The sequence below is a fragment of the Ptychodera flava genome, chromosome 10 (assembly GCF_041260155.1).
Source record: "Ptychodera flava strain L36383 chromosome 10, AS_Pfla_20210202, whole genome shotgun sequence".
In the NCBI taxonomy this organism is placed as follows: domain Eukaryota; kingdom Metazoa; phylum Hemichordata; class Enteropneusta; family Ptychoderidae; genus Ptychodera; species Ptychodera flava.
The window spans coordinates 26538280-26554706 of NC_091937.1; the positions used below are offsets into that span (position 1 = coordinate 26538280).

Below are 16427 nucleotides of genomic sequence, written 5' to 3' on the forward strand. Positions count from 1 at the left end.
ACGCCATACTGTCACACATCGCAAAAAAAAAAAAAAAAATCCATTTTGTATGCCCTTCCGTTCCGTTCCGTTCCGTTCCGTTTCCTCTTCGATTAGGGTAAGCCTAAATTTGTAGCAACCCAAGTGAGCGGACACTAGATCTGTTTAATCACTTATTGGAATCCAGGAGTGTTAGTTCGATGATATCGATTGCGTGCATTGTGATGGTGCTAGTGTTTGTGGTCAGATAAGTTGTTGTTGTTGTTGTTGTTGTTGTTGTTGTTGTTGTTGAGGGAATTGTAATTATTCTGTTATTGCTGCTGATTATAAATCGTTATTACGGTGATGACACTGTAGTATATATAATAGTGTAGTGATAACATCGATCGATGGTGGTAGAGGTGGGAATGATTATGACGATGATGATGATGATGATTAGCGGTAGCGGTTGTTAAAAAAACTAAGGGGCATGCAGAAGTAATCATATGGGTAAGGTGGTAGTAACAGGGAAAGTTGGAAAAAATTACATATATAAAGTAAAAGTTTGACAATATCGAGTGACATTATAGGAGTCGTTTGGGGTAATATAAGGGATCGTGTATGGATGGTAGTACGTCTATGACAGGAAATCAGACGGGTGAAAAGTTATCGGTTTTCAAATGGCAATCATATATCGACATTGATATACAATGTTTACCCTCATTTTTAGCGTTTTAAATCGTATGGAGGAAGGCAACAGTTGACACGTCTTTTTCTAAAGATAACAGTTAATGGAGTCACTACAGTTGCCAACGACCCCACGAGGGCATCTGGTCTTGGTTATTCAATGCAAGAGCCATTCTTGCAGACAAAGCCTGTCCAGTGTTCAGATAAGTAAGAAGTTCGCTCTATGAAAGCGTAGAAAGAAGAAATAACAGAAAAAAAATCACAAAGTAAATATATAAATATGGATAAACATGAATAAGCAAATGAGCCGTGAAACAAATAAATTTCAGAGCACACATAAGCTTGCGCTTATCCGGGGTAAGCTTTAATACGTTTTATTCTTTCCTAACTCATTCACCTCTGAGAAGCCATACATTTGCATATAATTTCGTGTCCGTCGGGCAGATGTTTACCTAGCGTGCAATACAGTAGCTCGAGGTTTTGCCTGGGTATTTGGGTCGGACGGCAAAACCAGAGCTACAGATCCAACCATCCAGAGAGAGTGCAGGTGCCGAACGTCTGGACGTTCGGCGCGCTTTACAAAGTTATTCGGCGAATCCGGCGTTCTTCTCCTTACCGGTTTACCTTCTAATACTATTTTGCACCTACCCGCTCAAGGATGTCTCGCTATTTATCCAAAGTACTGCCGTTCGGCAGGATTTTGTGTGCCGATCGCGGGTTACTCACTGAATGGGACGCCATGTTTGAAAGGGATGACGTCACAGTCTCGCACATCCACGTTCCTATCCTATTAGCATAACAATGCACACATTTACGTTGTACGTGTACGCTGCAGCGCTGCGCTGGCTCTTTCAGTTTTCATAACTACTGACCGGCCGAACTCCGAAATGAAGACGATTGATATTATATGATAATTTTTTATGAACAAAATTACAGAGAAATGTTATAATGTGCAAATACGTACGTGCATGTTATTCATGAAAGTGATTGTAAATGATTATTTGATCACGCTATTAAAGCCACAATACAAACAACAGCATCGACGAAACAGCAAAAGCAGACAGAAAACGAAAAGCAAACAAGGTTTTCATAAAAGTGAGGGAAGCTGCCAAGAACAAGGTAAGCAACTTTTCAAAGGCAAAAAAATAAAGTAATCTGTTGTTTCCTAAGTGTTGTTGTGTGTGATATTTCTTATCGATGTCCGAGGAGGCAAGAACGAAACCCTCCGACAACCTTTGTGTGCGATAAGAAGTCGAAATTGTCTCTAAGTGTACCCACCTTTGGTTGAATACTTTCTAAAAAAATTAAATGGGATTTAAACACTGATGCTATCCTGAAGGAAGGGCGACAGCGATTTATTTTTAAGGAAACTGCTTTCCTTCATGTTTGATAGATAAATCTTATCCATTACAGTGAAAGCGTTGTTTCATTCTCGCTCATCTGGTGGCTTCATCTGACAATCAAAGACATATTAACTTTACAGAATTTTATCACTTACCTTAAAATTAGAATATCAAGAGAAGTCTGTCACTTTATGATCAGCTAGTACTTAGGAAAAGCCCGAGCAATTGTTAACTGTAGTAATAATATTCTGTCATATTCATCATATTCTGTTCGGAGCGACCCTCCGGTCGGCGTTTTACACTCGGGAACCTGCTTGCAGGTTAAACCGGCGCAAGTTTTTATTCATTTCCTCCATTACTTTACGGCTTTTAAATGATTTGTAAACTGTTTCATGTGTATGTTTTTGGTCACCGCTCTGTATCTATGTACTTTTTGTATATTTAATATTTTGATGTATTGTGTTTTATTCGCACTTTTTTATTGCCCATGTTTAGGATGAATAAAGCTGTACTGAGTTGAATTGAACTGAATAAAACCAAAACCGACGGCCTTTTTCCAAGGCCACCACGTCATATTAAAAGCGAACTACCGTTGAATAAACCCATTGTCCATCACCGCACACAAGACGACGTAAAGACCAACACAAACAGAAAATTTCAACAGATGAAAAAAACTGAAGTTTCTCAAACGAAGAATGAAAGAAAACCTAAACAACGTATTAAACGACACGGAACACGTAAAAGCTAATGGAAGATTAAACACAAACAAGAAAACAAAAAAACCTTCAATATAGGAAGAGGCATAGCAATTATGAATACGAAAGATTACATTCTAAGAAAATAATAGACCGCTGAAAATTCAAACTACACATGTATTAATGTAAACCACCGTCCCTCCATTGAGGGACGGTGTGTAAACCAACGCAGCGCGACTTAAGTACACGATGGATATGGGGACAAAATTATGAGGAGGTAACTTACAGTTTCCCCGACCCCGTAACGAAAATAATACGTTCATACTCTTGTATACAAATAACGGAATGATCGGACACTCTATTATCAAAACGTTCCCAAGTTACTTGTTGTTCCAGTCAAGCATATCAAATCCTGGTTTTTTTCTATATTTTTTTTTAATTCAACGGACAATACAGTATAAACAAATCTGTGAATGGAACGTGGGCTCACCAGCAGCCTCAACAGAAATAGCTGGCATATGATTCCGTGAAACGGAGAAAATTATGTTAAATCTCCACTCCGGTCAAATATTCCGATGGAAACGTTTCAGACACGACATTTCCATGGTTTACGCTGGAAAGGGCCATGTACCTTACTTCAAATTCACATTTGAACATTCTATCGACAAAATCTCGTACCTTGACTCAGTGGTCGGAGATATGACCGAGAAAGAAGGCCCGACATTAATTTTCGGTGTTACAGTATTTTTTAATGAATTTTGCTTCAGTGTATTTCATTTGTTTAACTTCGTTTTATTTATACGCGGAGTTTTATTTCCCGAAAATTAAGCCCTCGCGTAACTTTCCATTGCACAAAATTAAATGCTTGTCCGCATTTTCCGCAAAAACTGCAACAGCGACCAGGCGAGCATGCATCAATAAAAATTGTTATAATTTCAGGCAGCAGTGTGCGATATCGCGTGTGCAGCTATATTAGTAACAATGAAGTTACATTTATTTCCTTTCTATTGTGTACATAAAAGCAACTATGTATTAAAGAGATGCACTACCGAGCCGTCCGGTATTTATTTCGTTTAATTTTTACTTGAGTTTTGTTTAATTTTTATTTGTTTAGCTTCGTTTTAATTATACACGTACAAAGATTTTTAATTCCCGAACATGAAGTCAATCTGGCGTAACTTTTTTACATAGCGCAGCAAATATCCGATGGCGTTTTGTTGATATCGCTACAATAATGCTAATAGGATAGGAAGTGGATCTTCATTTCGGAGTTCGGCCGGTCAGTAGTTATGAAAACTGAAAGAACCAGCGCAGCGCTGCAGCGTACACGTACAACGTAAATGTGTGCATGTTATGCTAATAGGATAGGAACGTGGATGTGCGAGACTGTGACGTCATCCCTTTCAAACATGGCGTCCCATTCAGTGAGTAACCCGCGATCGGCACACAAAATCCTGCCGAACGGCAGTACTTTGGATAAATAGCGAGACATCCTTGAGCGGGTAGGTGCAAAATAGTATTAGAAGGTAAACCGGTAAGGAGAAGAACGCCGGATTCGCCGAATAACTTTGCAAGGCGCGCCGAACGTCCAGACGTTCGGCACCTGCACTCTCTCTGGATGGTTGGATCTGTAGCGCTGGTTTTGCCGTCCGACCCAAATACCCAGGCAAAACCTCGAGCTACTGTACTGCAGCAGATGTTTACCTAGCGTGTCACTATAGAGTGCATACTTTACATCGCTGACAATGTTGCTGGGATGCACGCCCTGCATCCGGATGCACGCCTGTGATGAGCATTTACGTCTGATTTACGTCACTTTTCAGACTTTTCATTGTCAAGGGCGCCCTCATATGTGGTGGTCAAATGCAACAGTTGATGGCAGAGTGATCCAGATAAATTTGCCAGCAGCCTCTGGTTGAACACACGGTTACGAAGTCTCACCGAGGGTTACCTGTTGGATTGTGGCGCTTTGACAACGACTTTGATTCAGGTAAGAAGTTTAATAACCCGACCGTCGCTATCGAGACTCTGGAGACTGTCGCAAAATTGATAGACGACAGGATCATCAGTCGCGTCGATCACATCACATACGGATAGATAGGAAACTGGCCTTCGCGGTTTAAGTCGACGCATGGTGATCCACGGAATCTGAAGGGACGACCCTGCGGAGAATACATGAATGGAGGTACATCATGTTATTCAGGGAAAGGCAGCCATTGTATTGTTCGACTCAGACTAGATACTTTGAGTTTAAAGATCGATTCATTAAATCCTGAGTTCAGTGGGAATACAGATATCAGATGGGATCATGGGACCACGCAGTCGTAGCTTTGCATATAGGTGCCCCTTAGCTGGGAAGTGTTCTAAGTAGATCGATTTTTGGATGGATCTATTGATCTAGTAGTCGATATGCCCGCCACTGCAACCTAAATACTCACAAGGTGTGCAACACAATCACTCAAAAAACACACCATCCGATTTGTCAACTGGCCGTGCGCTCGCACAAAACATTCAGAACAACACTCCCATATACCTAGTTGGATCACAAATTTAACCATCTCCTCGAAAATCACGCCGATGAACGTGTTACTCGCATCATCTTGAAGAAATCGGCCGAGTTTTGAGACCAAGCGCGGTGAAATGCGGCCTGCAGAACGATTCTACCATATGACGTCATTTTTTCCACTGCTGATTGGTTCAACTATACTTAACCAGTGACGTCTTGCCATGACCTTTGTTTTGGCCGTTGATTAGCCAATCAGTAGTGGAATAAATTACATCATATGGTAGAATCGTTCTGCAGGCCACATTTCACTGCGGTTGGTCTCAAAACACGGCCGATTTCTTCAAGATGATGCGAGTAACACGTTCATCGGCGTGATTTTCGAGGAGATGGTTAAATTTGTGATCCAACTAGGTATATGGAAGTGTAGTTCTGAATGTTTTGTGTGAGAGCACGGCCAGTTGAAAACCCAGATCGCGTGTTTTTTGAGTGATTGTGTTGCACACCTTGTGAGTATTTAGGTTGCAGTGGCGGGCATATCGACTACGGGATCAATAGATCGATCTGAAAATCGATCTACTTAGCAGACTACCCAGCTAAGGAGCGCCTGTGCTTTGCATATAGGTGCGGGCAGCCGTCATTATTTAACGACCCGGGGGGGGGGGGGGGGAGTGAGGGGGTCACTCAAAAAATTGAAAACTTAAAGGGGGTTGCTCAAAATGTGGAGAGGAAGAAGGGACGGGGTCACTCAATTTTTTTGTCCGAAATAAATTGAAACAGCTCTCAGATTGCACCATTCTACTCCTCAATTTCTCGAAATTTTTGATGTGAGAGGGGGGATACCCTCTCTCTACCAGTTTTACTAGTAAATGACAAATCAAAAACCCATCTCAGATTGCACCAGACTGCACCAGTACATACATCAATTTCTCAAAATTTTCACAGGATTTAAGACAAAACTGAACTGTTGTGAATTCATCCTTTTCTCCTATATAGTAAAATCTTGTCGACTTGCACGATTTTGCCCTGTTATCATGCTATAGGTCGAAGAACGGCATGATTTTGGGGCTCCAGGTTCTCTACGATTTCAGGAATTTGGTGGTATACAAATTATGTGTTAAAAATCCCCAAATTTGACTAAAATTGCGATTCTTTAAACTCCCGTTTCAGTCTCGCGAGAGAGATTAAAGTTTAAATATTCCATCAGTCGTCGGTACCCCCTGTTGGAGGTTGTGAATGATTGATTAAACTGATATGTGAGCAACAAAATTGAAGTTTGTAACCACCAATTAATATGTCATTTATTCTATAACATTTTTATGCTGTAATTTCTTCGATTTTCGGTGGAATTTGCACTTTTCCCTAAATTTTACACAATCAACGAAGCAGGTCAGTGACACTCTTCCATTTACTGCCTGACACCATTTTCGAACATGGTCGATACGTGACCCCCGTCACTTACCCTATGTACTTCTGTGATTTTATGATGCCAAAGGAAAACAAAGAAATTGTTTAAAATTTGCACATTTGGATTAATTTAACCTCTAAGATATATCACAAATTTGCATGTTTATCATTATTTTGCTGTTTGAATAAAGAATTACGACGACAACTAATAAAACTTGGCATGTTACGAGTGTATCGGTGTGTAGTCCCCTGGCGGGGTCTAACCATAGGAATCACCATTGAAGCTCAGTGGAGTTCGCGCAGAAATACATGCGCAGACGGATGAGCAGGAAGTTTTTGTACGCTGCGTGCCAAACTCGGCCGGCTATCACAAGTTTACTGACCCTTTGACCTGCTGAGGTCAGGTGTTCATAATGTTGCCATGGCAAGCGAAGGGCTGTGTTGGGGCGGGGATACAAACGCTTAGTTCTGCCATCTTAGCATTTTTCACAACGATATTTTCTAACCCTTGCTGACTGGTCATGTACAGTACGTGCGTGACGTACATAGGATGTACTCGTTTCTAGTATTTTCATGCATGTGAAGTGAACTGATATCTATCTTAGAGTCCCCAACAATCACCACAGGTGGATGCAGTGTTGCTTGGATCGTCGATCAAAAGTCAATTGAAAGTGTTAGGCCAAAGTCCAAACCTCAGTTAGTGGTTATCATAGAAACATATATTTTCCTTCAATAACCATTTGGCATTTAATATACTGTATTCAGGCTTTTCATTAGATTTTGGCAGCTGGAGAAATGACACAAGAAGGTCATGGATTTTCACAGATCTGAGTGTTGGAAAAAAAAAAAAAAAAAAAAAAAAAAAAATATATATATATATATATATATATATATATATATATATATATATATATATATATATATATATATATATATATATATATATCACTTACATAGTTGAAGCTCTATATACTGGTACATATATGAAATAGCCACTATTTATATCTAATTTTCGATATAAATCTACTTGACAAGAGTTCGGTGATTTAAAGTGCAATAATGTTAGAACTAGTGAAGCAAAACATGTCCCATATGGTGCATTTAAACAAAAAAAGTCAATATTTGAAGTCCCTGAAGAGGGAAATACTAGACATGATTTTTACAGACTATAACATACCAAGCCAAATGTTTGAAAATACGTATGGTTTGGCTCAATACCACTTTTTACTGGCTCAGCAGATGGGAAAGTGATACTGTCCGGCAGGTAAAGGGATAAACTATGTATTATCAGCAGTCATGGTTCAAAACAAAGTTGTTTCATTTTTAACCTCAGAAAACAGGTTTTTGAATGAATTTGTTTTTTGCCAAATCCTGAGTTTTTTTTCAGACTGAGTGTGATTTGCTTTGGTAAAAAGTTGGCGGTCCTCCCTCACGGTACTTTGAAACTTTCAAGTTCCCCCCTGAACAATTCTTTTCTGTTCTACCACTCATGGGGGCTCATTTTAAAGCTCTTTGAAAAAAAAAAAACTTTCACCGTCTAAGTTTTTTGAAAATCTAAAATTTTGTTTTTACCCTATTGATTTAACACAGGGATGGTGGCCATTTTGAATTTCAAATTTTTCAAAATGTTGAGTAATTTGTATCATTTATTCCAAACTTTGCATTGTGACCCCTGGTTTTTATTGTTGATTTGGTAAGAGAATGATTGAAAGTTTCATTTACGAAAGTTTGAGCAAAAGATTAAGTCTTTCACTTTTGAGGTGCGTACTACCTTCAAATGACATTTTTGCAAAATTCTTGAAAGTATAAATGAGGACAAAAGTTTATTATCTGACATGAGGCAGAGAAAATTGTTTTGTTACAGAAAAAAAAATGTGTTCCATACAGCTTTTTAGCACACAAAATTTTATTGTTCTCTATGGTAGACATATGATTAAATGTGTTACATGACAAACTTGATAAGTTACTGGTTTCATGGCTTATATATTGCATCAAAATAGGAAATGATGCACTCTCCATGATGTTTTGAAAAATCGACTTGCTGATATTATGAGGCAAGTCGACTAAAAATATGTCTGACTCAAAGTGTTAAGATTTAATGTTACAATCATGATGCACAGTGTTAAAGTTCATCCAGTAGAAATTTTCTACCGGTGCAGGATTTAGCCAGATGTAATATACATGTACATAGCTAATACCAAATGTCTCAATGGTAATATTCAGGTATAATTATTTGTGGAAAATATTTGCCGCAACTGACAGAAATGGCCTTGAATGCTAGGGTTGACCTCATTCATGTTTGTTCCAAGGATGAAAAAATTTGCATATATGGATGAAGGACGAATTTCCTCCTGTGAAATGTCCAAAAGCACTCATCTGATAGCTTTCAAATTTGGTTTCTAGGTTTTTCCCTTGATTTGAATTTGAAAGCTATTGTTCAAATAATTAAGAAAGTTGCATAATTATATAAATTTTTGGGTCAATATTGCCATCTTTTTTACTTCAAATGTACTCGTCACAGTGTAATAAATAATTTAGACACGTTGATAGAGGAACCATGATTTCGATAATTGTTCTGTGAAGCAAATTTGCAAAATCCCAAGATTTATGAGCTGGAAGTTCCCAGAAATAGGTATGCTTATGTCAAAATGAATGATACAACCATTAATAGCTTGGACCACCAAACAATTAGACTGAACATTGTTTAAACTGCCCGCACTTACCAGTTTTGTCCGTGGGGGGGGGGGGGGGGTCTAGCAAAAGTCAACATAAGAACTCTTTTAACTATCAAACATCAGCTTGTCTAGACGTTATCAGCTGTTTCAAAAAAGTTCTTGTGTTGACTTTTACTGGACCCCCACACAGTGAAAACTGATAAATGCAGGCAGTTTAAACGACGGCGTTCAGATCAATCATTTGGCGGTCCAAAGCTAATAGTGGTTGTAATATGTCCTGATGAGACGTAGGGATGATATCAAGGAGGGAGGATTCAGTGGTATGAGTCCCTGATCAGCATTTGTGTATCCTGTGTGAGCAAGTAGATTGTAAATTATCCTTCAGGTCTGTGTGACTTGAATAGATGCACCATTAGTAGTCTGGGTTATGTCTCAGTAGAGGATATTGGGAAGAGCCAATGGCATACCGTATGTGTAATGTGGGTCAAGGAGAGAACCAATCACATATTGTATATGTAATGAGGGTTAAAGGTTATGTGGGTTCACTTTGAAATGTTATGCTGAGAGTTATCTGACCAAACAGATCCACAGTGCCGATCAAGCGCAACTGTTGGCTAACCGGATGTGTCTCATCCTGAGTCAATTTGTGACGTTCTCCCTTGTTAATAATTTTAAGGATTTCTTCAGGAATATTTTCTGATTTTCTGTCCCCTTGACCATGTTTGACAAAGAGTTATTGGATGTTTTCCATTCTCTTTTCCAGCTTTTGGTTAACTTTTCGATGATTGATCCGGGACGTGTTTTTTTGAGTGAAGGGTCAATCGTACCGGGAAATGCATGGTGATCGAAAAAATCGTGCTCCATCGTGCTCCGATGACCATCAAGAACAGTTGACCCATCTTTGCAAAGCTTGAAAAATTGTCCATACTACAGATGGCAAGGTTAAATTAAAATTTGATTGAAAACACTGGCGATATTTGGCAAAAAATAAGTAATTTACTGTAAATTTACAAGGCAAAACTAAGCTCACATTTACTCAGGTCCATGCTTACCAATGTTAGGTTGTGAGGATTCAAAGTCAAGTGGAGAGGTATGGCTCTGTGATTCCTTAGCTGTGTGTAGCAATGTAACGCCCAATATTATATGTTCGTGCACTCGTGAATGGCAGTGCCCCCCCCCTAGATTTTTGATCGAAAACAGGAACATGAAACTTCAAAATCAGCCTTAGCAATGAACATGAATCTTTGAAATCAGCATTGGCTACCAGCCAGAGACTGTCCACCTGCGTTCAGAATCTAACGAGCTAACTTCAGATCCTATCGACCTCCGATCAAATATCCCCACATCCTAACTCTTCAGATTCAGGCAGCGCCAAACTTCAGATCCTGTCAACCATAATCTGCAAATCCTTGCGTTTTAAAGAGGCACTACCACTTGGTAACATTTTTAAAACACATTTTTTTAATGTCAACGGTCGATATTTGACATGGCGACTGCGCGCGGATCGCGAGATATCGATAAAAACATGTCCTCAAAAAAGTTAAAGTTTGAATTCCGGTGGCCCACCTGAATTCAGCTTCCGAACATTAGAACGTTCGGCACTGGGGCCATTGTCAACTAAGCTATGGAGTACGAGTCTATGCTGATGCTGCTGTACGCCACAGCAGTACCACTCGCGTCGGTGAGCGGTCATGTCCCATGGGAGAAAGCCGAGTCCTACTGACTCTGCAAAAACACGAAAAACAAAGTTTGCTGATTCCACCAGAATTCGCATAGGTGACTAGCACAGATAGGTGCGGTTGGTACATAGTATGCATAGTGGCCGCCGCGTGGTATGCGCGCGTACCAAACGCGGCGGCCACTATGTATCAAACCACGCGTAACTGTGTGGCAGACGACAAAATGTAGTCATCAGAGGCAACTAATATTTTACACATAAAAACTGATATCTATGTGGTATTGTTTAAAAATTTAATATAACTGATTGAAAATAATGAAAACGACAAAAACTAAGGTGAAGTTTTAAAAAAGAATTACCAGAGGTAAAGGCATTGATAATGATGTATATAAAGTCATCGCAGTAGGAGGTAAATTAATTGCGTCATTCGAACGTTTTTTGACTCCTTAGAATATCGTCAATCAGCACAACAACACACTTTCGGGGGATTTCGGGTCATAACCAGAAACAATCGTAAAACTTCTGGATGTGAAAAATACGCTCGGGAGATGACATGTTTTTATCGAAATCTCGCGATCCGCGCGGAGTCGCCACGTCAAATATCGACCGTTGGCGTTAAAAAAATGTGCTTTAAAAATGTTACCAAGTGGGAGTGCCTCTTTAACTTTGGATCCTATCAACTATCTTCAAATCCTCACAACTTTACTTTGAAAAGTGTGGGCCTAACCTAATCTGCGAACTTTGTTTTGCTGTTGATTATGCATCATCGGGTCTCAACTTCAGATTCAATCCTAACTTCAGACCCTGTCAAACTATTTTTGAATTCTCACGTCCTGACTTCATACCCTATCAACTTATCTTTGAATCCTCGTAAACCTATGCTTAATTACTTTCAATAATATTGCATTATAGTGTCTTTAATGTGCATAGCAAGTTTCATCAATTTTGATCAAGTCAATTCAGATAATTATCACATGAACTGGCCCGAATTCCCACCTGTGTGACGTAGAACAGGACGGATAAGAAATCCGAATTACCCCTGTTGTACGTCATCAACCGGAACTTTTTTCTTTCATGGTACCGTTCATACATGCAGGCGTCGCGACACGAACATATTTGTTGTGATCGATGCCGTGCTAGCTCGCACGTTATTTTTACAAAAAGGTGACCCGATAAATCCAGACATGGAAACATAGAAGGCATATTTGTCCAACGAAATTTCAAGTCGCTAAAACAGTAGCTTTTCCCGAGAATCAAATGGAGATACCGACGATCGTTATTTTAATGGCTCAGTAACGTCTCGGCTCAAGTTGAGTCGTGTGGACGTCGTAGCTGGCGACCCCGGTTGGCGATAAAACCGAAACCTACACCTCAAACTGAATAAATGAGTACCGTATAATCTTCGGGAAAGCGACATAGGAGGCACAAGCCTAAAGTCATTCGACTAACAACGATCACTTTCCTTAATCACACAAAAACTCCGTAAAGTCTCGCTCGGAATCAAACTTGCAGCGCGGCATGTTGTAATGCTGTAGCGAAGACATAAGCTGTGGTCGTCGAGCTGTGTGCAGCGCTATGGAATCCCATGTACTTCGAAAGTTGACTCAGACAACACTCAAAACAGAGTTTCCGTCAACAAAATTAGGATGTATCCATGGACGAGATATGTGTCAATGCAAACATCAAAGTTCGTAAGACGAAAACATTGATGACCGAGATCGGGATTGACGAGTTGACACCGGCAGAGACCGGTGACGGCAACGTTGCGGGCACAGACATGCAATGAGTGTAGGCCTATCATCGAACGGAATCTTTCGCGCTCGCAAAGGTCGTAAACTTGTGTGATATTTTGAAAGCCACGGCATCTCTGAGAATAAGTACTGTTTCGATCGTGTCGTCTCATTTACGTCATAAATATAATTGTAAATATTCTAAGTAACTCTGAATACTATGGTTATCCGTCGCTAGCACGGTGAAAGATATGTCCGCCGATGGCCAACTTGCCTTGCCTTGGCATGACAATGATTGACACGTTCACGTGACCAAATCCGTACGTCTGGTTGGTGGAGATACCCTTCAATGTAGCAAATTTCAGCTTGATGGGATTTATGAATGAAAGTATCTCCTGGGTGACGGGCCGCTTTACTCTTTAAATGAAAGTAATCCGCTTTAGTAAAACACAAATCGCGACGAAATTCATGCAGTTTGTTATGATAATTTTGATCCATCTACGTTAAAAGAAAAATAAGAAGACTGTTCATGTGATAAATATATAATCCCTCGTGGTATTTTTCTCTGTTTGACGTCATCGTATACTCGTGTTTTTTGCGGAGCCGCACAACTTCTCGCCTTTGGCTCGAAGTTGTACGGCTCCGCGAAAAACACTCGTATACGATGACATCAAACAGAGAAAAATACCATGGGATTATATATAAATATCCCTAATTATGAAAATTCATTTAATGTGCAAATTAGGAATTAGCTGCAGTAAAAATGTCTTTTGATTTTCAATAATGTTATATCACAGTATCTTTGATGTATATAGCAAGTTTCAACAACTACAATCAAGTTAATTCAGATATATATCCCTAATTGGGAAAGTTTATTAAATATGCAAATTAGGAATTGGCTAAAGTTAAAACGCTTAATGACTTTCAATAATGATATCTCCTGATCCGCGCGCAGTCACCACGTCAAATATCGACCGTTGGCATTACAAAAATGTGGTTTAAAAATGTTACCAAGTGGGAGTGCCACTTTAATATACATACCAAGTTTGGTCAAGTTTGATCGAGTCAAATCAGACATATATCCCTAATTAGGAAAGTTCATTAAATATGCAAATTAGCAACTATCTTTCATGTCACCCCTTAATGCTTCCCACTGCTGATATATCTTGGTGTGATCAACATTTGTAGCAAATCTCATCAAATTGTGTGTAGTCGTTTTTAATGTATATCCGTTTTTTCTAAAATCATTAATTATGCAAATGAGCAAAAAGTATGCAAGCCACACCCACCAAACACTAATCAGTTCTTGCCATTTGCTAACTGAATATATGTACCAGATTTGATTCTGATCTGATAAGCGGTTTTTGAGATATCGGACCGACAGACAGACAGACATCGCTGCCACATATGCTCACGTGTGTTAACACATGAGCAAAAAACAATCATGATAAGTGAAATTAAAATGCCTCTTATACAAAATGTAAGAACTTTACTGGCAAACAATATAGTTGTTTTGTCATATACATGTAGCATTTAAAAGAAAATAATGTGAAAATTTCAAGAAATTTGACCCAGCCAGAGTGGAGTTAAATTCTTTGGAAATCTTGAAATTGGGAGAAAAGAGAAGCCAGGAAGTCGGGTGATTTGCACACATTTGCATAAATTAACACTTCTTTATCATGCAACTTATGACTGCTTGACAAGCTAAAAGGTGAACCTAACCAATATTTTAATGTTGGGTTAACAAAGCAATTAAAATTTTGAGCAAAATATGCTGTGGTGGGTGCAGCACCCCCCCCCCCCCCTATAACACAGGGATGTGGCCATTTTAAAGTTTTTGTAAATATTTAGTATTTTGTTTCTCTTGTAACAAATTCTGCATGGTGACCCAAGATTCTCATTGCTTGATTTGAAAAGGCAAGGGTTTAAAGTTTTCACCACCATGGTTTGGCCCAAAACCATTGTTATCAATGGTGAGTGTGGACCTGTTTACAGGGAATTGGGGGTGAACAGGTTAAAGTTTCCATGCCGAAATTTTGAGCAAAAATCTCAGTCTATCAATTTTGGGGTGTGTACTATACGGTACTAGGCCAAGAAAAAACGTGCATCAATTCAGACTTGCCGTGTCAACCTTTATTTTCTGCTCATGAGGAAATGAATTGAAAAAAAAAATTAACGCAAAAATACATGACGGACATATATTTGTTGGTTGAAGAATAAAACGAATATTGAGAGGAAAAAAGAAAACATGTCACTGCATGATTTCAGCAATTGTATATGTTAGAATTAGAAACAAACTTTATTTTTCTTGGCCCTACGTTAAGAAAACATCTTCCAAAATCACTTTGCTTTTCCAGTAACCTTGCAAATTTTTGTATCAGAGAAAACCGCGTAAGATTCAATGATATTTGACATTCAAAATTACAGATATTAGTCCTAGATTTCCTATGAAAGCTCAATCGGGCAAAGTGTAATTTTTGATTACCACAGAAATATTGTTAAAACTGTATTTATTGCAAGCAACATACAAACGGTGCTGTAAAAAATAAAGTCCAAATATCTGTCCCAGATGTGAAATCCTTTGCAGGTTGTTACTGAAAAAATAAAACATTCAGAAATGCAGTTAAATTGTTGTGCAATGGCATGCATATCAGAAATGCAAGCACTCGAGATCAACTAATACAGCTGATGTATATCAGGCAGTATTTATGTTAAGGTTAGTGAACCGGTAAATAATACTTCCACTTAGAATTAGGGGAACAGCAGAACCCTTGGCAAAACACTTTTAGAGATACCTGTAACCATACAGGGATATCATATATGTCTGAAAAATGATTGTACTTAGCTACTCCTTTAAGACTGAGCCTCTTGAACTTTTATTGAACATGTCATGTGACCTTGTCAACAAATTTCGACGTTATTTCGGAACTGACCCATGACAGTTAAAATTTAATTTCTTCATTGTCTTTTACTAGCCTCTGAAATGTAGTTTCCAGTGGTTTAAATGTGATGGAGAGATGTACTTGTCGATGATCTGGTGTAATATTTGCAACATACTTGAAGGACAACGTGCATTCAAGCTAATTGATGCTCAAAAGGAACAATTAGCTGCCACTTTTGATGACCTTTCTCAAAAGCTGTGAAGTATTAAACATTTAATACCTAATATGGTAGAACTGGTAATATGGTGTTTAAAGCACATACAGTACTATTTGCCGTTAAAGTATCAATTGCGCAACAGTTAAATGCCCACGGATTTTCCCATTTTTGACCAGTTTGATGCAGTCACCCCAAGGGCTGTGGTGTGTGGACCAAACAGGATGGTTAAGGTAGAATATTCCTGAAATCGAAAGACTTATACTTACTTAAACTTCCCTCAATGAAACTGTCAATTATTCTCTTACCAGATCATGAATAAAAATCAGGGTCCACTGTGCAAATGTTGGTACTAGAGAAACAAAATACCTAACATTTACTGATATTTAAAATTCACAATGGCAACTATCCATGTGTGAACTCTGTGGAGAAAAAATGAAATTGAAAAAAAAAACTAAGACAATGAAATGTTTACGTGCTCTAAAAAGTGTCTCAACAAGTGGTAGATTGGTAAACAGTTGTAAAAATTTGTGAGTTCTAATATCTGTCCTGGAAACAAAGCATATGATTGTCATTTGTATTTAACCTAAAAATTTGGAGTGAAAAACTGTTAGAGAGGCGTGTAATGAAAACATTATAGCCCAAACAAGGGACT

At 38.8% G+C, this 16427-nt stretch overlaps 1 protein-coding gene across 1 annotated transcript in view; it reads left to right on the forward strand.

The window, feature by feature from the left end:
* Positions 1 to 4081: 4081 nt before the first annotated feature.
* The window catches only part of LOC139142366 (high-affinity lysophosphatidic acid receptor-like), a 64216-nt gene continuing 51870 nt past the window's right edge, over positions 4082 to 16427 (forward strand). Inside the window, exon 1 of the mRNA XM_070712285.1 lies at positions 4082 to 4673. The gene's annotated coding sequence lies outside the window, so the exon portion shown is untranslated. The remainder of the gene's footprint in view (positions 4674 to 16427) is intronic.